Here is a 20,584-nt window from a genome sequence, read left to right as displayed (position 1 = left end):
ACATATTTACGGGATCAGATCTTGCAAGCAGGACAACAAGATGACAGGTATTGTCAGCTTAAGCATAGGTTACAGTAGCAGGGTATAGGTGAACATTATGGGGATTATCATCCCATGGTAGATGGTTTGGTTAGATTTAGGGACATGATCTATGTGTCGGACAATAATGAGCTCAAGAAGCTTCTCTTGAGGGAATTTCATGTTAAGTCGTATTCAGGTCACCCAAGATATCATAAGACATTGACAACAGTTAAGAAGTTACACCACTAACCGAATTTGAAGAAAGAGGTGGCATAGTTTGTTGCGAGATGTTTGGATTTTCAATGAGTAAAAGAAAAGTGTAAGCATCTAGCTGGTTTATTGCAGCCGATTCCAATTCCAGAGTGGAAATCAAAGGTCATTTCCATGGACTTCATTATAGGTTTTCCCATGACATCTAGACAACATGATTCTATTATGGTTATGGTTGAAAGGTTGGCAAAGGTAGCTCACTTCATTCCACTGAAGTCAACGAATTCAGCCAGTGAGGTAGCACAAGTCTTCATTAGGGAGACAATGATATTACGTTGTATTCCTAGGAAGATTGTGTTATACAAAGATGCCATGTTCACTTCTAGGTTTTGAAAATATTTATTTGCAAGTTTGGGTACAGAGTTGGCCTTCAGTACAACTTATCATCCGCATACAAATTGATAGAAAAACATGATTTTGGAGGACATGTTGATAATGTATGTCAAAGTGGGAATAATATATTCCACTGATAGAGTTCGCATATAATAATGGGTATCAATAATCTTTGAAGATGAGTCCATTTGAGGAACTTTATGGGTGGAGTTGTAATACTCCCATAAATTAGAGTGATGCAGTGAAAAAGGTTTAGATTGGACAAGAAATGTTGGCAGAGATGGAATAGGAAATTCAGGTAATCAAGAAGAATCTAAAGATAACATAGGACAAATAGAAGAGATATGAAGATCAAAACAGAGTTTTTAAGGAGTTTCATGTGGGGAATAGGTGTACTTTCGCATCAAGTCGAAGAAGAGCTCCTTGAGGATTGGATCATGTGCCAAGCTAGACCTCGGTATTGTGGGCCATTCAATATTTTTGAGAGGATTGGACTAGTAGCCTACCGACTTGCACTTCATCTAACAATGAAAGTCCATGATGTTTTCCATGTGTCATTGATTAAGAAGTATGTGAAAGATGTTGATCATGTGAGATATTGGTTTGTATTGCAGGTGGAGCCAGAAGGAGAATTCTAGCTAGAACCTTAGTGCATTTTGCAACGAAAGATGCTCATGCTCTGGAATTGAACAATTGAGCAAGTTAAAGTATAGTGGAATCACTTTGGGCCCGATGAAGATACATGGTATGGATGATCAAATGCGGGCTATGTATCCTTCTCTACTCGCTAGTTGAGCGGGTGCATTTTGTTATATGTTTTGATATTGTGTTTTGGTTATGTCTATATATATATGCATATGTATGTAAATACTGCATCGAGTTGTGTTATAAATCTCCAATAAGTGGTGCGGTATGATATGTTGGTTATGTTTTTAACATATTGATATGATGTAAGTGTTGCATCAAGATGTGTTATAAAGCTCCATGGGCATCATGTGTTTTATTTCTTTATAAGTGTCACAGAGGATGGTGTTCCCTTAAGGGGGAGGAGTTTGTAACAACCCCTGCTTGATTTCCTATATAAATAAATAAAAATAATAACCAAGGTTACCGAACATGTTTTCCAAGCTGAATGTTGGGAAGAAACATAGTGATGGGGATCACTCGTGATTAATCAATGGCTATGGAAATTGTCAAAGGCAAAGTGGAATTTATTTATGAAAAATAATGGAAAATAGGAGAAAATGAAGGTGAAAGGTCACATAATTTCATGTGATGAAAATTGAGAGGAAAAATGAAGGAAAATGAAGAAAATAGAGGCCTCAATGATAAAAAGGCCTATGAGGATTAGTTCACAGCTTTTGTTAATTTAACCTTTTATCGGTTTTAGCTTGGAGTTCTCTCTCTATTCTATCTCTCTCATACTCTTGCACACTTAGAGAAATCTTGGAGCATGCTTGGAGAATTCTATTTTTCATTGGATTTGGAGAAAGAAGGCAAAGGAAAATCAGGAAAGCATAAAGGGTCAGTGGGATCAATAGCTACAATGAGATTTCTTTGTAGGTATTGAGTTGCATGTATGATTTCCTTGCTATTTGTGGCAGCATGGTAGATGCATGTGGTTATTTGGTTATGATTTGTCATTGGCATGGAGGATTTCCTTGATTGACAGTGGTTTTTCCTAGCCTTTCCATTTCCTAGATAGCCATGGTGTTGCGGGTTTTTGCACTTGTTATTTTTTATTGTTGCTTAGGTTCCTTATGTTTTTGGGTTAAGTTACTAGTTCCTAGAGCTGTTGGTTGGAACAAAGGCTTTAGAGCCATCAAACAACTTGGGTTGGGTTACTAGTCCTGGAGCCTTGGTTGGAAAATTTCTCTGGAGCCCATGGTGGGTTGAGTTACTAGTCCTAGAGCCTTGGTTGGACAAATTCTCTAGAATCTTGGAAGGCTATGTGTTGAGTTATTAGTTCCTAGAGCCTCAGTTGGGACAAATGCTCTAGAGCCTTGGATAACTTGGGTAGAGACTGATTTGATTCGCGTTAGTGATGTTTGATAATGAGGTGGATCATTGATTGAGGGTTGAGGTGGTTTGGCTTGTGGAAACCCTGGTTTGGTTTTGCTTGGTTATTCCATGAGATCCCACATTCATGCTTCGAACATGGCACGAGGGTGATTGGATGAAAGAGAGATTTGGTTCAGCCCAATCTATGGTCAAGTGGTATATGGAAGTCCATGACTTGGTTTACTTTTTCATATGTTAATAAGAGCTATTTTCCTCTCTTATTTTTTGAGTAAATGCACTTGTTATGATGTGACTTTGATGGTTGCTTTATCATTGTTATTACTCTGGTTATAAGCATGGCTTTATGACAGATTCTAGTTATGGCTCTTATCATGTTTTGATTGGTAAATGAATGGTTAGTGAATGCATGACCTAATATATGTTATTGCAACTATTGTGAGAGGGAACTAGACCTTCTTGAAAATTATTAGATAAGTACTAGGCCCCTATGTTTAATTATGCATTCATGACCTATAGATTTCATGTTCACTATATGTTTAACAAAAATACTATCATGGTTAGGCTTGGTTAGGTCAATTCCTTAATCAAGTTTTGTGTTTAAGGTTTTTATTTGTGTCATTTATTGTTCTGGAAAGTATCATCAAGTTATAGGCATTGATCTAGAGACTAGGCCTGAAAAAGTGGCTCAGATTATGGGGTCGCATGCTTAGAACTCGGAAATATAGATTATAGTCTCTATGAGGCAGGTTATCCATGCAACTAGAGGGTTACAATCAATGGAGCTCCTTTTTATGCAAGCGAATAGGAGAACAAATCACTAAAAAGGAAAGTTAGCTCAGGGTTTGGGTACCTAGAGTGGTTGTGTAGCTCTTGGGGATCCCGTAACTCTTGAGGAAGGTCGATAAAGTTTCGGTTTGTCGATTCCACTTCCTTAATGAAACTTAGGAGGTTGAGTCATGTCATAGTATCCCTCAGCTCATATTTACCTTAGCATACCAGTGAAAGTGGGTAAATGTGGGAGGGGTGGTTATATTCCCAAACCAAAACATTTAATGCTAAGGGATTAATGCCAACATTACTTCTTGTTGGAAAAATATGAATAACGTAAATACTTTGAAGTAAGAAATTATATGAAGAATATAGAAGGCTACCTTGGGAAGAGGCCAAATAAGATGAACAAAAATCTAATTGGATGGGAAATTTATTTCATGCACTTGATAGGTTGAACGACCATGTTTTATCAAATATGAAATTGCAATAATTCGATTACTAAGAGTCCCTGCCATGATGACAAGGACTAATAAGTATAAAAAAGGATTACATATATTTATTTGAACTTTTTGTATTTATTTTTACTTAGTAAAATAAAATATTACATACATTTCTTTGAACTCTTATTTGTGAATCCGTCCTGAGTAATTTTTTTTTAGTTATAATGGTTATATAATTTCAAATGTTCATTAGAATGTATAGTTTGTCTAAAAGAAAGGAAAGATGAAGATATATTATAATAATAGATGTTGTTTTAAGGTGTTATGAGATAGAAAAGTGTATAGTAGATAACATTTATATATTTAAAATATGAAAGGATAGATTTAATACAAATAAAAACATTAGAGAAAGTCTAGGCTAAACTCATGAATTATTTTATTTTGAGAAACTTATTGCATCCTTAGTAAGTCACAAAAATCCTTAATCATTAGACATACTTTCTATCTAAAATATTGAAGTTACTATTTTACTTGAAAATTTTATTGGAAGCTTCATTAATCTCCATGCATAAATATTAAGAGATTAGAGACAAATGAGTCATTCAATGAAAATAGTTGCTATTTAGCATAGGGGTAGAAGAGAGGTACAATCATGCCAAAGTTGCCATATTATCATCTTAGGAGTTGAGAATGTGTTTTTAACCTAAAATATTGCAGTTGATCCATTTTAACTGTACACACAAGTTGGTTAGTAAATTCAAAGATGATAACCAAAGATCTAGGAGAGGTTGTTATCACCTAAATCTTGTAAACATAAAAGGAAATCGTTGAGCTAGTTGGTGTTTGTTATGATCACACTTGATCATTGTAATTCTTATGTATACACTAACTTGATGTATGAAAGGATATGAAATGAATACTGAGCAAAATTTGATTAAATAAAAATTCTTAAGCTAAGGAGTGAGACAAGTGATGAAAATCATTGTCAGATGTATGCTATCAAGAATTTGTTGTAATGAACCCAAGACTTTGATACATGTTTAAACCAAATGTTGTAAGTTGGTGCAATTGATATTGTGACCTAGAGGTGCCACTAAACTATGTAGCTTTATTGTACATGCAAATTTTTAGATAATAATGGGTGGATTTCTAAATATCTCTTGTGGGTTATCTTTGTGAGGATGAGTTATAACTCCAACATCCATACTTGGATGATATTGTATAAACATGAATTCATATTAATACAAGAAAATGAATCTTAGGTTCATCTTCTAAGAGGTATATTGACCTTTGAGATTCACTTATTCACATTCTTACTATCTATAAACATTTACAATGACGCAAAAATCCCAAAGGAATATGCATCCAACATCCCCCCCTTAAGCCGAAGGGGTGTTTGTGAGTTCAAACACCAATCCAAAATTTTCAAACTTTTCTCTTTCGAGCACTTTGGTGAAGATTCCTTGTTAATTCCTAGACAAACCCCATGTTAACCCTAAGTCCCATTATTAAGTGCTATATATTAGGATATTACATTTATATTGCTATATTGTTGTGTTAGCCATAAACTTTCATTTTACTATTTAATTATAATTGTACCCCTTGTCTATATATATATATATATATATATATATATATATAAGTGATGAGGCTCATCAATAGGTAAACTATATGGGTCACAATGCCACTCTCCAGCTTATTAAATTGACTTTTCTCACATTTATTTACATATTTTGTTATATTTTGCTTAGTGAGAAGAGTAAAGGTGAGTTACTATGTCATGTGGCCTAATGTGTGTTAAATGTAGGAATTGGAGTAGTTTTGGGTTGACTTAAGTGCATGAATTCAGAGTAGCAAGAAAGAGATATTTTAGGAGTTGGTCTCCCTCCTTAACTCCTCAAATCATTTGAAGATTCCTCCACTATATCTCATTAGCTTGGTGTCACTGAAAGCCAAGCAAGCTGAGTTCGCTAGCAGGCAAGCCTGTGACAATCAAGGAAGAGTTATTCTCAAGTTAGGGAGCTAAGTATCCCTATTTAATAGGGAGTTTTTGGTATCTCCAGTTTTGTATAAATAAGAGAGCCAAGGGACTCATTAGGATTCGTTTTTTTGTTGTAGCCAAGAGGCCATTTGAGTTAAAACATTTTGACTATTATTGTTATGATGTAGTTGACATTTTTATGATAATGAGAAATTATGTTTTGATCTAGCACTGAGTTGACTTAGAGGGATAAAGCTCTTGGGTTAGGGCCCAACCCTAGCAGCAAAAGTTCCTCTTTTGTAGTTGTATTCTTAGCTTATAATGATAGCTAATTGCTGAAGTTTATTTATGTTTTTTTATTTAGCTTAGCAAGTTACTTAAATTGTTGCTTAACCTTGTTTCCATTAGGTTAAAGAGGTAGATTAGTATTGTAGTTTATACTAGAAAATCTTGTGACAGTGGCCCCTATCTCATCTCGCTCATGCGATCATGATTAGAGGACCCCACTCTCACAACCCAAAAAACAGAGTTTGTCTTTTGTTTATTGCATAGATTAAGTTTCATTCTTAACTAGATAATTGTTTATGATTTCTTGGAAGCATCTGCAGTTGTTATCTTATTTTCTTAAGTTTTCTGTAGCTTAAAAGGCAATCCATTTCATATCTCTAGTCCTTAATAGTAGATAAATCAACTTCCTCAAATTCAACTCATCTTTTCCATGTGGACATATAGTGATTTATAAATGAAAAGAGAAACATGTTTTATTGTAGGGATTGTTGATCTGCAGGAAGGGACTCCTCCAACCAGCTTCACCTAGGTCTTCTCCACCTTCTGTTGAGGCATACTAGCCCATAGTCTGAACCTCTATTTTTTGGCCACTGTGAACAAGCTACCTTAGGCAAATCTGACATCCTTGGGGTGTTTGGCTTGGCCTTGGGAAATGCTTACCTTCCCTACACCTTCGACCACTATCATGCACCCCTCCAACACCTCATCTCAATATTATTACCTTATAAAACCTCTCATCTAACTTCATGTAGCAGTTCAGGACATCCTATAGCAGTTTCCTGTAGCAAACCTGTAGCAGCTTGTTTTGACCTGAAATGTTAGGATAGACTAGTATAGGAGTAGGTTAGCCCCTCTACTTAGACTCCATGACTAGAAGTGTCACCTAGACCAACCTTCCCATTCCTTTCCCTCCTACAAGATCGGATAGTATTAGCTTTTATATTTCTGAAGTTAGCAATTAAAACTTTTTCTACAAATGTTAATGAGATAGTTAATGCATGCATGTTTGAATTCTGAGATGATGGATTAAGTTTCTATTTTCAAGTAGTCCTAATAGTTAGATGATTAATTACAAGATTAACATAGTTTCCTTTCTGCAAGTAAGTTGTGTCATTTCATAGCTATATTATTTATGGCATTTCATAGAATTTACCATTTGGCAACTTTCATTTCCTGAATAAACAAGCATTTACTTTTCCTACACTAGAACTAGTGATGAGCACCAGCATTGCAACAAGAATGTTGCAACTCCTAGGGCTATGAACTTTACTTTATCAACTCAGGGTTCATACAAACTTGGAGGTGACAATGCTATATACACAAATAGATGAAATGGATCCACTCTTTTTCACTGCTGAGCTGGCGATATACCACTGGGGTTTCTCAAACCAACCTTCTATTGATTTAGAAGAAGTTTGATTACCAATGGAGAAGGGGGGATTTTTCCCTAAGTAAGAGAATTGAAATATTATCTACTGCAGTAATGAAAGACTGAAAGAAATGCTTAAAGCACACCACTCATCTAGCTATCTGTTAAGAGATATTTCTTCAGAAGAATTCTAAACTAACACATGTGGAACCCTAACTATCCTAAGCATGCAATATGATCTAATCAAAACACTTTACTGCTGTGCATATGAATGAACACAACAACCTTTTATTTTTGTCCTTTTTGTGAAAACATGAATGTTAATTCTTATTGATTGTATGGCAAGTGGGTTAGGTGTGGAGAGAGGTGGTTGTGAAGGATCAAAAGGATTGAGAGCCAAGTAGGGGTCTTCTCCTATCTTTCTTAATGCATTTTTCACAAATCGGCCTCAAAACAGGCCACTATAGGTCATCCTACGGGATGTCCTAATGCACCTACAGGATCCCCTATATTCCTACAGGATCAGACCGAAAGCATAAGGAGTGATTTAGGTAGTGGTATAGAGCTTAGGGAAGGTGAGTGATGGAAGGAATAACGCAAGAAAGTGGTTAGGAATTCCTCAGAACTCAAACCAAAGTTTCTAGGATGGTTGGATTTTCTTAACAAACATGGCAACATGGTCTTATGAAATGATAACTCAGTTTATGGACTTAGTGGATTTTGGCAATTATGGATGGATGAGGTTAGGCTAGGGTTGCTGACATGAGATCTTCCTGCACTCTTGAAACTCCTGCAATACACACATCACTAGCATTTACCCATAAATCATGTCAAAACAAGAAAGATCTCCAACAACATAAGAAAACAAAATTTCATCATTCATTTGCCTAGTTCATGCATGGAAATACTTTGCAGCCTATTGTGAAACATCATGAAATCTAATACAAAGCTAGAGATAACAAAAATAAAAACTGCAAACTATCCTTGAAAACTGAAGATGTTGGCCTAATTAGTAGAAAACCCTAAGTTTCATAAGAAATCAGAATTCTGTCTTTTTGGGGCTGAATGGGAGTTTTTCCTTCAAACCATGGTCCTTGAAGGGAGGAGTGAGGCAAGAACCACCTGTTATCAGCCTTTTTGGTATTCCTTTATCTCTCTAAAGCTACTTCTAAACTTTAAAGCTATGCATAAGTGGAAGCAAACTAATCAAATTCACTAATACTTGTATTGAAACAATGCCAAAATTAATTCAACAAGTAATCTATGAAATAACCTAAGCATACAAGTACAGTAAGAGGAACCTCTGCTACTAGGGTTGGGCCCTAACCCAAGAGTTTCAGCCCTCTGAGTCAACTCAGTGTTGGATCAAGGAAATGCTCATTTTCATTAACATATCAAAAAATAATACATAACAGTGTTTTGCCACAATCCTTCAACTCAAAAGTGCTTAGTTATCTTGCATAAAAAATATGAATCATAATGAGGCTCTAGGCCACCTTATTTATACAATTGAAGTTTCCAACAACTTCCTTAAATCTAGGGAGGCTTGGTTCCCAATCTCAAGATGAACTGGTTCTTTAACTATTAATGGATCGACTGCCAATGATCTTCATGACTCGGCTACCTGCAACTCTGAGATAGTGTGATTAGATTGGAGGATATTTGAATGAGTGAGGATTTAATGAGGAAGATCCATTTCTTATAATCTCTCCTTCTTGTCTCATTCGAGTTCTTGCACCTTAATTAGCCATAATTACCATAATTTTCTCCCAAAAACCTGTAATCAATGCACATTAGACCACTAGACATGACATCTTACTTTTACTCATATCATTAATAAAAATACAATTAAAACATGTAAGGAATTATGAGAAGAGTTGACTTTAGTAAGCTTGGAGGTGTATTGAGGTCCATATATTTACCCAGTGATGAGCCTCATCATCACCCCCCTACTGAAAGTGTTTCTCATCCTCTAAGCAACTTAATCTATGTCCATGTCTTTCATTTCTCTGGTGGCTTCCTTGAGATTCCATGCTTCTGCTGTAGTTTCCTCTTCCTGTGAATAAAATCCTGCCTCCCTCTCTATCTCTTCCCATTGCTTTCTTTCTTCTTCTTCTTTCCTTCATTACAAAATTCCTAAAAGCAATGGTGGACTGAGCCTCAAGCCAATCCAATTGACTTTGAGTCTTTGTAGAGCCTGCTTATACACGAGGGTTCTATTTAGTGCCTCTCTCATTCTGTCAAGAGAATGGTATTCTCTGATTTTTAGGCTGTAAGGCAAGGTGTTCCATCTCCTTTGGCAAGATTGCATGCTGTCATCTCCTAGCAATCTGAACATGTCTTCAAAGTGTGTGACTGCTTGTTCTTGTGCAACAAGGTACCTAGATGAAAGCTTGGGATCATTTGCAATGAGGTTGTGGGTGCTAATGACAACCATTGGGTTAGATTGCTCAGATCTGATCATAAGGGGTTCTATCTCTTCTTTTTCCATTACCTTATTTATCTCGGTAGCTATTTCCTCCTCATGATTCATCCATGATGCTAAGGCCATCAATTGCAAGTCTCCTAGTTTTGAATTTGGGTCCCACACATTCAAATCTATCAAGGCCAAGTTGTGTGGGTAAAATTCAGATATTTTTGCTCTATCTTCCAAGGTGCTTTGACCACAGAGATAAATTAATTGTCTATAGTCCTAGAAGGGCATAGTTCCTCTTTGTGCTAGAGTATTTATTTGGAATTGTAGCCGTTATTCCTTGAGATATAAGGCATAAGACTTTGCTAGCATCCTGCACTTGATTGCCTCCAAGGATAAACTAGCCATAGTTGCCAACTAGATTTCCCTTTCTTGTAGTTGTCCCCTTAGCCATGCATTCTCTGCTTCTAATTGAGATTTCATCATTTCTTCTCTATCCCTTATGCTGCTCAGTTCTCTGCCCATCTCCTTCAATTTATCCTCCATGTGTCCTACATCCTCCATCCCTTTTGATTTGGCAATTTGCATCCACCTGTGTGACCTTGCCCTCTCTTTTTCAAGTTCAAAGAATAGGCGAATGGAAAACTTTTGTGGAATTACCCTACCTCCTTCAATGAACCTGTAGTAGGAGCTCAGGTTGGGATGCGGACTAGGTTCTCTCAGTTCTTGGTCTTCTTTCTTTGTTTCTTGTTGAGTGACACCTTCTTGGTCCCTTTTCTGTGTTTCCTGTAGGTTTAATAGAGTTTTCTATGGGATTCCCTCTGCTTCCTGTAGGTTTGTCTATGTCTCTTGTAGGAGACCTTTTCCTTTTGATGAGGCTGACCTTGTGACAGGCCTCCTAACATAAATGATGGGATATTTGGGAGAGGCTTGTTCTGATGATCCTTCTCCTTGATTTTTATCTAGAGGAGCTGCCTTTTTTTGCTGCTTTTGTGAATCCTCAATGACAATTGGACTTTTGGTGGGGGTTTGAGGTCTCCCTTGTCTAATCCTAGTGCTCTTTATTATCCTAAAGTATAGTGGGGTTTGTCTTTGCCTCTTCCCTTTTTATTTGATAGGTGTACTTAGGGCGGTAAGAGCAGCTGCTACCACTTTCTCTGTGGGTTCTAGAGATACCCTTGGTGATTCTTCCCCTTCTTTGCCTTGTGAAAATTTCCACTATAGGAGGATGTTGGTGGATCCTTGTTATGTTCATGGGTTCTATCTTGTTGAAACCTCTTGTCATATTTCCCTCGCTTATTGCATTCAGGTGAGGATAACCTTTGATTTCACCTCCCTTAGTGCTTACTGACAATCTTGTAGATTGATTTCTCTATATCCTGTAGGCTTCATGTAGGTTTCCTGTAGGTCTCATGTGTTGTAGATGTTGATTGTCTCTTGTAGGTGCTTCTTCAGGAAGGCCGAGAGCAACCTATTCGTTCGATGAATTCTCGAAATTGCTAATGCTCTCTTTGTATGGGAATCAGTGTTTTATTTCCATATATGGCTGATCGTGTGGGGTGGTGTGCTAGTTGTCTAAGTACGAGAACCTCCTTTTGGACCGTTGGTCCCACTATCAGTCCATCATTCCACCTCACCTCGTAATCATCTCCCACTCCTTTCCTCTGTAACTTAGCTATTTTTGGCTTTATTCCCTTTTCTTCTAATTTGAATTTTGCCATGTGTGGAGTGGTCTAACTGTTTTCTTCTCGTCGACTGGACGAATGTGGCCAAGCCAACTGGCCACCTTTAATTATAAAATCAACTCTCACATAATCCTACAATTTTGATCATATCATACTAACAAGAGAGCATGAGTAAGATGACATACCCATGGGAAAGATACTTTGATGATGATGCATCTTGGAGAATGATGGTTCTTTCATGTGTTTTTGCTGCATATTCTTCTGTGTATTTACCTCTTTTGATGCTTGTTTCTTTTGATGTGCAAGTGTTGGAGAGTGAAGCTGGTGATCTTATTGTTGTTGCTGAGCTCTAGAGGAGCTTCCTCTTCCTTGGAATCCTGATGTTGAAGATGGTTGTAAACTGTGAGGTTTCCTTTGTGAGATAGGATGCTACAGGATTTGCTACAACAAACCTACAGGATATCCTGTAGTTGTGTCTTCCCTAAAATTTCATACTTTTTATCAACTCTAAAGCATGAGGGATGTTGAAATGAGTGGAGAAGGGTGGTAGGGAATGGTAGGTGAGAGATGTTGTCTCTAGGTATTGTTCCTCCTTCTCTCCTCTCTCTCTCTTCTATTTGTTTGTTTGTTTGTTTGATTTTTTTTTTGTAATCTGTGTTTTTTTGAATTGATTTCATTTATGGATTCAGGGGTGACATGGTGATGAAAGGAATGGCAATGATGTGGTGGACTGAATGGGTGTTTATTTTTTTTGTTTTTTTGTTTTTTGTTTTTTGTTTTTTTTTTTTGTTTTTTTTTGTTTGTTTTTGTTTGTTTGTTTGTTTCTTTGTTTGTTTGTTTTTGTTTTTGTTTTGTTTTGTTTTTTGTTTTTTGTTTTTTTTTTTTGTTTTTTGTTTTTTTTTTGTTTTTTGTTTTTGTTTTTGTTTTTGTTTTTGTTTTTTGTTTTTTTGTTTTTTTTTTTATTATTTATCCAGACACAGGCTTGTCATCCTCTTGCTCTCGAACTACCTTTCTTGGTATTTTCGAGGCCACTGTAATTCCTATAGGAAACTCCTATGGGTTTACAGGGAGTCCTGGAGAAAACATAGATCTTGTGTAAGATGAGTTGGAGAGGTTCATAAGTGGAAGAATAGGTGAAAAATGAAGGATATGATATGGGTGGATTGAAACATGGCTCTTGTAGGTTCTTTTGTCCCTCTCATGTTGTGCTTTTCCTCCTCTTTCTGACCTGCAAAACAAAATTTCCAATCTTTTGTATTTGGTTTTCTTTTTTTTTTTTTGTGAAACAACTAGTCTGTCTCCAAGGAGGTTTTCATCCTAGTTGCCTGCCCTGGGTGCCTTAAAAGTGTTTTTCACCCATATATATATATATATATATATATATATATATATATATATATATATATATATATATATATATATATCTATATTAAATACCCTTGGGCTACTTCAAGAGGTTTTCAACACAACAGTGGGACTCAGGTGCCTCATGGAGGTTTTCACCCGAGTCTCTTTATTTCTTTATCTTTTTCAGGGACTTGGTGGGCTGGAAGTTGAGAATTGCTCCACCACCATCACTGTCTTGCTGATGCTATTGATAAATTCTTACTTTGACAAGGGCTTCTTGTAGATATTTAATCTATACCCATTAACAAGTAAAGGGATAACCTCTACATCAATGGTTCTTCACTATACAACACCATTATCATGACATTTTTCTATGACATAAGGCCCTAACCATCTAGTACTTAACATACCTTTAAAATCCTTGTATTGGGAATCATACAACAAATCCCAATCACCTTCTTGAAACTATTTGTCCCTTATATTCTTGTCATGCCAAATTTTCCTTTGAACTTGAGTCACCTCTGTGTGTAGGAGGGCCTGCATCCTAAATTCATTTCACCCATTCAATTGGAGCAATCTTTCTTTTTATGCCCTGGAAAGATTAGATCCAGTTGTGTAGCCATTCTTAAGGTGTTGTATTCAAATTCAAAGGATAACAGGGCTTTCTTCCAATAGACCAACTCATAAGGAGTGAACCCATTGGTGGTCTTCCAGGTGGTATTGTAGGCCCAAGTGGCCTAAACTAATCTATCTACCCAATCCTTTCTGTTGATGTTAATCACTTTGGTCATAATGCCTTCCAACGCTCTATTGGTTACCTCCACTTGCCCATTATCTTGACGTTGGTAAGGAGTGGATGTTCTGTGCTAGATATTGTGCTGACTTAATAAATTCTCAATAATGTGAGATGTAAATTAACATCCTTGATCAGTGACCAATTCTCAAGGGTATACAAAATTATAAAACACATTTTCCCTTAATAATTCAGTCACCTTTTCTTTTGTTGTTGATTTGATGGCCTTGGCTTCAGCCCACTTGGTTAAATAGTTAGTGCACACAATGATGTATTGCTTCTATCTGGATGGAGGGTCAATGGGTCCAATGAAATCCATGCCCCGCTTGTCAAATGGCTTGAAAGTCACTTGAGGTTGCAGAGGAATTTCATCCCTTTGGGTAGGTTTCCCCATCCTCTGGCACCGATCACATTGACTGGGATACCTCCTCACATCTTAGTGAAGAGTGGGCCAGTAATAACCAACTTTTAGTACCTTGAATGTTGTTATTTTGGCTACAAAGTGACCTCCACAAGGCCCATCATGACAGGTCAGAAGGATGTCAAAGACTTCCTCCTCCCTGACACATCTTCTCAGAATTTGATCCGAGCCTAGCTTGAAGAGATTTCCCCCAATCCAAGTGAATGGGACACTCTTCCCTATGATCTTGCTCTTTTCCTTAGAGGACAAGTGTGGTGGAAATTGTTCAGACACCAAGTAATTTTCTATGTCAACAAACCATGGAGAGAGAACTGAAATGACAAATAAGTGTTCATCTAGTAACTGATCATCAACCATTCCTTCCTCCCCTGTAGGCAAAGTCAATGTGGATAAAAAATATGCAACAACCTTCTCCTTGCTAGGCTTATCAATAATTGTTAAATCAAACTGTTGCAATAAAAGTAATCATCTAATATTCTAGGCATTTACATCAATTTTATTCATAAAGTATTTAATTGCAACATGGTCAATATGTACAAATGTTTGGTAACAAGTAATGTAATGCCTAAATTTATTCAATGAATGCGCAACAACTAGGAGCTCTTTTTTAGTCACTGTGTAGTTCAGCTCGACTTTTTACAAAATCTTATTAATGAAGTAAATGGCATAAGGTAGCTTGTCATCTATCTGGCCTAGAGCTTCTCCTATGGCTTTGTGAGAAGCATCGGCATGTATATGGAAAGGAAGAGCCCAATTTGGGCCTCAGAGAATAGGTGCAGTAGTCAACTTGTCCTTTAGGGTGTCCAAGGCTTCTTGACAACTTTCTGACCATAAAAATTTGGAGTCTTTGGCCAATAACCCAAATAAAGGAGAAGCTAACTTGATGAAATCTTTTATAAATCTCCAATAGTATCTAGCTAAACCTAAAAAGCTTCTTACATCCTTCTATTTTTATGGAGTTGGGACCCTTTTGATGATGGCTATCTTATTTGGGTCTACCTGCAGTCCTTCCTAGGATATTGAGTGACCTAGAACAATCCCTGTAGTCATCAAGAACTCACATTTTTCGGGACTAAGGGATAAGTTCATTTCAATTCATGTAGTCTTCTAGGTGGTATTATAGGCCCAAGTGGCCTCAACTAATCTATCTGCACAATCCTTTCTGCTGCTGCTAATCACTTTGGTTAGAATGCCTTCCAGTGCTCTGTCGGTTACCTCTACTTTCCCGTTAGCCTGTAGGTTGTAAGGAGTTGATGTTTTGTGCTTGATCTTGTGCTGGCTTAACAAATTCTCAATCATGTGAGATGTAAATTGACTACCTTTATCATGACCAATTCTCTAGGTACCTAAACTTATAAAACACATTTTCTCTTAAGAATTCAGCCACCTTTTCTTCTGTTGCTGCTTTGATGGCCTTGGCTTCAACCCACTTGGTTAAATAGTCAGTGCACACAATGATGTACTGCTTCTATCTGGATGGAGGGTAAATGGGCCCAATGAAATCCATGCCCCACTTGTCAAATGGCTCGAAAGTTAATTGAGGTTGTAGAGGCATTTCATCCCTTGGGGTAGTTTTCCCCATCCTTTGGCACCAATCACATTGACTAGTGCACCTCCTGACATCTTGGTGAAGAGTGGGCCAGTAATAACCAGCTTGTAGTACCTTGAATGTTTTTCTTTTGTGTGCAAAGTGACCTTTGTAAGGCCCATAATGACAGGTCAGAAGGATGTCAAAGAATTCCTCCTCCCTAACACATCTTCTTAGAATTTGATCCGAGCCTAGCTTAACGAGGTTGCCCCCAATCCAAGTGAATTGGGCGTTCTTCCTTACTATCTTGCTCTTTTCCTTGGAGGACAAATTTGGTGGAAAATGTGCAGACACTAAGTAATTTTCTATGTCAACAAACCATGGAGAGAGAACTGAAATGGAGAATAAGTGTTCATTTGGTAATTGATCATCAACCATTCCTTCCTCCCCTGCAGGCAAAGTCAATTTGGATAAAACATCTGCAACAACATTCTCCTTGCCAGGCTTATCAATAATAGTTAAATCAAACTACTACAATAAAAGTAACGATCTAATAATCCAGACATTTACATCAGGTTTATTCATCAAGTATTAAATTGCAGCATGGTTAGTATGTACAAATTTTTGGTAACCAGTAATGTAATGCCTAAATTTATTCAATGAATGCAAAATAACCAAGAGCTCTTTTTCAGTCATTGTGTAGTTCAGCTTGGCTTTTGATAGATTCTTACTGATGAAGTAAATGGCATAAGGTAGCTTGTCATCTATCTAGCTTAGATCTGCTCCTATGGCTTTGTGAGAGGAATCGACATGTATATGGAAAGGAAGAACCCAATTTGGGTCTCACAGAATAGGTGCAGTAGTCAACTTGTCCTTTAGGGTGTCCAAGGCTTCTTGACCATAAAAATTTGGAGTTTTTTTTCCAATAACCCAAATAAAGGAGAAGCTAACTTTTTGAAATATTTTATAAACCTCCTATAGTATCTGGCTAAGCCTAAAAATCTTCTAACATCCCTTTTTTTTGGTGGAGTCGAGACCCTTTTGATGATTGCTATCTTATTTGGGTATACCTGTAGTCCTTCCTGGGATATTGAGTGACCTAGAACAGTCGATGTAGTCATTAAGAACTCACATTTTTCGGGACTAAGGGATAAGTTCATTTCAATGCATTTATTCAACACCTTACCCAGGTTAGAGAGAGCCTCCTAGAAATCACACCCATAGGGTGTAATTCATCCATATAAATTTCTATTGCATCATGGACTAACTCGATGAAGATACTTAGGACTTCCCTTTGGAAAGTGGCAGGGGCATTGCATAGACCAAAAGGAAGGACCCTATAAGTGAAATTACCCCAAGGACAGGTGAAGGTGGTTTTATCCTGGTCCTCTGGGCTAATCTGGATTTGATTGTACCCACTGAACCCATCTAAGAAAGAGAATTTTTTTTTCCCTACCAGGCTATCTAACACTTGGTCAATGAAAGGTAGAGGGAAATGGTCCTTCTTCGTTGCTTTGTTTAACTCTCTGTAATCAACACAAATCCTCCACTTCCCATTTTTCTTTGGGACCATCACCAAAGGAGACACCCACTCATTGTCCGAGATAGGGTAAATGAATCCTGCATCCAGAAGCTTTTGCGATTCTTCTTTGACTATATCCTTGAGAGTTGGATCCATTCTCCTTTGGGATTGTCAAACTAGTTTGCAACCTTCTTTGATATAAATGTGGTGAGTACACACCGAGGGGTGCACTCCCTTCATCTATTTGTAATTCCAAGCAAAGGCTTCCAAATTATCCCTTAGCATGTTACATAACTCTTCTTCTTGGTGTACAGAAAGAGAGGGGTTGATTTTCTTAGTTCTTTCAGGGCCGAATTATATTGTCTTGACACAAGTAGGGTTTGACTCAGCTAAGCATAGGTCAATCTGATGGTTTCTCTTGGCTTCCTTCACTACTTCCTCTAGAGACAAGGTTTTGGGAGTTGGATTTTGGAGGATGTGTTCAATCAAATCATCTTCATCAGGTTGTCCTCCTCCCATGACAATTTCTAGGGTATAGATTTGGGTGGAGTAGAATTCATATTCTTCCTCCTCTTCTAGAAATAAAGGTAAATAATGTTCTAAATATGGCTGAGTAGGAGCGTACAAGATCAACTGCTTAGATAGATGCCCATTTTTTATAGTCGTGTTCCAGCCCTATAGCTGATGTAGGCATCGACAATGGATAACCAAGGCCTCCCAAGTATGAGAGGATAACCATTAAACTTGGCCTTAGGTTGGAGAACTACGAAGTCTGCAGGGTACTCCCAGGAGGCAATGGAGACCATCACATTCTCAACAATACCCTCAAGGGCCACTGTGGATCGGTCTGCAAGCTGCAAGACTGTCGTAGGCTTTCTTAATGAACCCTGGAGATTCAGCTTGAGAATGGTGTCCTTAGTCATTACGTTAATGGAAGCCCCAAGATCAATCAAGGTATGTGGGACAATGGTGCCATTGATGTGCACATCTACTACAGGGCTTCCAGGGTCTAAATACTTTGGGTAAATTACCTGCCCCAACATTAAGTCAAACAGATGTCCAATGACATTAATGGTAAGTGTGTATGTTTTTCGCCTCCCTGGATGTTTGAAACACTTCTCTTTAATCAATTTGTTCTAAGTAGGTACATCCTTAATGGCTTGGAGAAGTGGGATTTTGACACACATATTTTTCAATTCACCCAAACGTTCATTCTCTTTTGGGGTAGGCTGGACTGGATGAGTTAAACTTTTAAGATAGTGTGGTGGATTAACTCTAGGAATACTTTCCTCTCTTTCCTCCTCACTCTCCCTAGGTGGAGATGGAGGTTGGTTGTCTGGGAGTACTCTCCTAGACCTCAGGTTGATTTCCTGAATTCCCACAGCATGAGCAGGCTAGGATATCTCTTCACTATAGACTTTCTATGCCTGTCTGTTGTTCGGATTTGGATTTGGTTGGGTAGGCATCTGAGGTTTTTTAGGTGGATCAGAGTGTAAAAGTTGTGGTTGAGTAGGAGGTGAAGGAAATAAAGCTGGAGCATTGTTGTATGGGGGCCTCCACCCCTGGGGTGGTGCATTCCACTGAGGCTATGGAGGAGTATATGGCTGAAATGGCTAGTTGGTCAGCTAGGAATGGTACTGAGGTGCAAAAGACCAGGGAGAAGATGTAGACCAGGAGGAATGAGCAGGGGGGGCCCAAGAGGGAATGGATGTGTTTTGGTTAGGGTTGTAATATGCATAGGATGACCCTTGCATTCCTTGTTGGTACGGTTGAAGTTCGTGAGGCATTCTTTGATTTATGTAGTAGAGTTGTTCAGTCACCCCTTCAGTTCCATGATACACAAATTTTAGTCCAGGTAGAGAAGGGCACTTGTCTGTGGAGTGGTTTTCTTCACAGACCAAGCAGATTTCTATCAGGTTTAATGAACATTCATTCCTAGGGTGCCTCCTTGTGCATCTAGGGCAGAAGATGGCTAATGCTCTCTTTGCTTCCTCCTACTTCCACTTGATGTCCATCTGTAGGGCAAGGGTTTGTAGCATTTCACTCTTCTAATCTTCCAACATGTTCCCAATTTCACCTTTCGTAGATGTGTTGGACGAGGATGAGTTGGCCACTATTTGACTACCCCTACCCTTTTTCCTAGCTGCCCTAGAATGGTTCTTAAAGATGGTCTTGATATCCTCATAAGGTAGCTGGTAGATGTCCCCTCCTAATAGCAAGTTTAGGGTATCTAGAAGATCTTCCTTGATCCCCCTGAGTAGGACTAGCTTCAGTGATTCAAGATCAAGTGTGCACTTGGCCCTTTTGTAGCTAAGCTGGAATATTTCCTCAAATCCTCTAAGGAATCATCATGCCCGAAGGTCATTCTAAAAATTTCTTCTTTAGTGTCTTTGGACCTACAGTAGTCCCTATACTTGTTGCTGAAAGCTTCCTGCATCTAAGCCCGGGTGGTGATGCTATCCCCAAGTAAACCCATGAACCAGCGCAGAGCTGCATCCTTGAGAGTGGATGGGAATAATTTCAACCTCTGATCATCAGTGGTGTAATCATATGTTCTGCATATGACAACAAACTCAAACAAGAAAGTATTTGGATCTTCTGAGGTTAGGCCATGGAAGTGAGGAAGAGTAAAGGGGCTTATGTTTTTCATCTTGGCATCCCCATTGGTTTCTTTGATGGGAAAAGCACCTTCAATTTTTTCTCTGTCTCCTCTGTCATTTCTGTTTTCAGCCATTAGGTTAGTTGGAATGGGTTATTCTTGTTCTTCATCTTCTTCCCCTATAGGCTCTTCAAAAATATTTGGTTGTTTTCCTAAGGGGTCATCCAATTCACAGTCATCGAAGAAGAGGGAAGGTTGGTTGTTTGAAGTGGTGGGGGTATTTGGCAAAAATTTTCCTAAGTTATCCCTATTTCTACGAGGCATGAAAGAAGTGTTTTTGTTTTGTTTCATTTTTCAAGCTTTAAGACTAATTTCAGAATTGAAATGACAAGCTGAATTGAAGCTAATTGCTGAATGAACTCACTTGCAGAATGGAAAGTAAAGAAAACCAACTTACAACTACTTTTGTAAAAACGAAGCTAACAATAGAATGAAATAGATAATAAATGGAAGAAAGAAGGCATAAATCACATCTACTCAGACACCTCCCCGGAAACGGCGCCAAAAGTGATGAGCACCAGTATTGCAGTAAGAATGCTGCAACTCTTGGGGCTACCGACTTTACTTTATCAACCCAGGGTTCGTACAAACTTGGAGGTGACAGTGTTGTATACACAAGTAGATTCAATGGATCGACTCTTTGTCACTACTGAGCTGGCAATAGACCACTAGGGTTTCTCAAACCAACCTTCTATTGATTTAGAAGAAGTTTGATTACCAA

Source organism: Pinus tabuliformis, chromosome 9 (genome assembly GCF_031772625.1).
Source record: "Pinus tabuliformis cultivar Carrire ecotype Pingquan chromosome 9, CPIR1, whole genome shotgun sequence".
Classification (NCBI taxonomy): Eukaryota; Viridiplantae; Streptophyta; class Pinopsida; order Pinales; family Pinaceae; genus Pinus; species Pinus tabuliformis.
Note: the sequence above shows the minus strand (reverse complement) of the source record.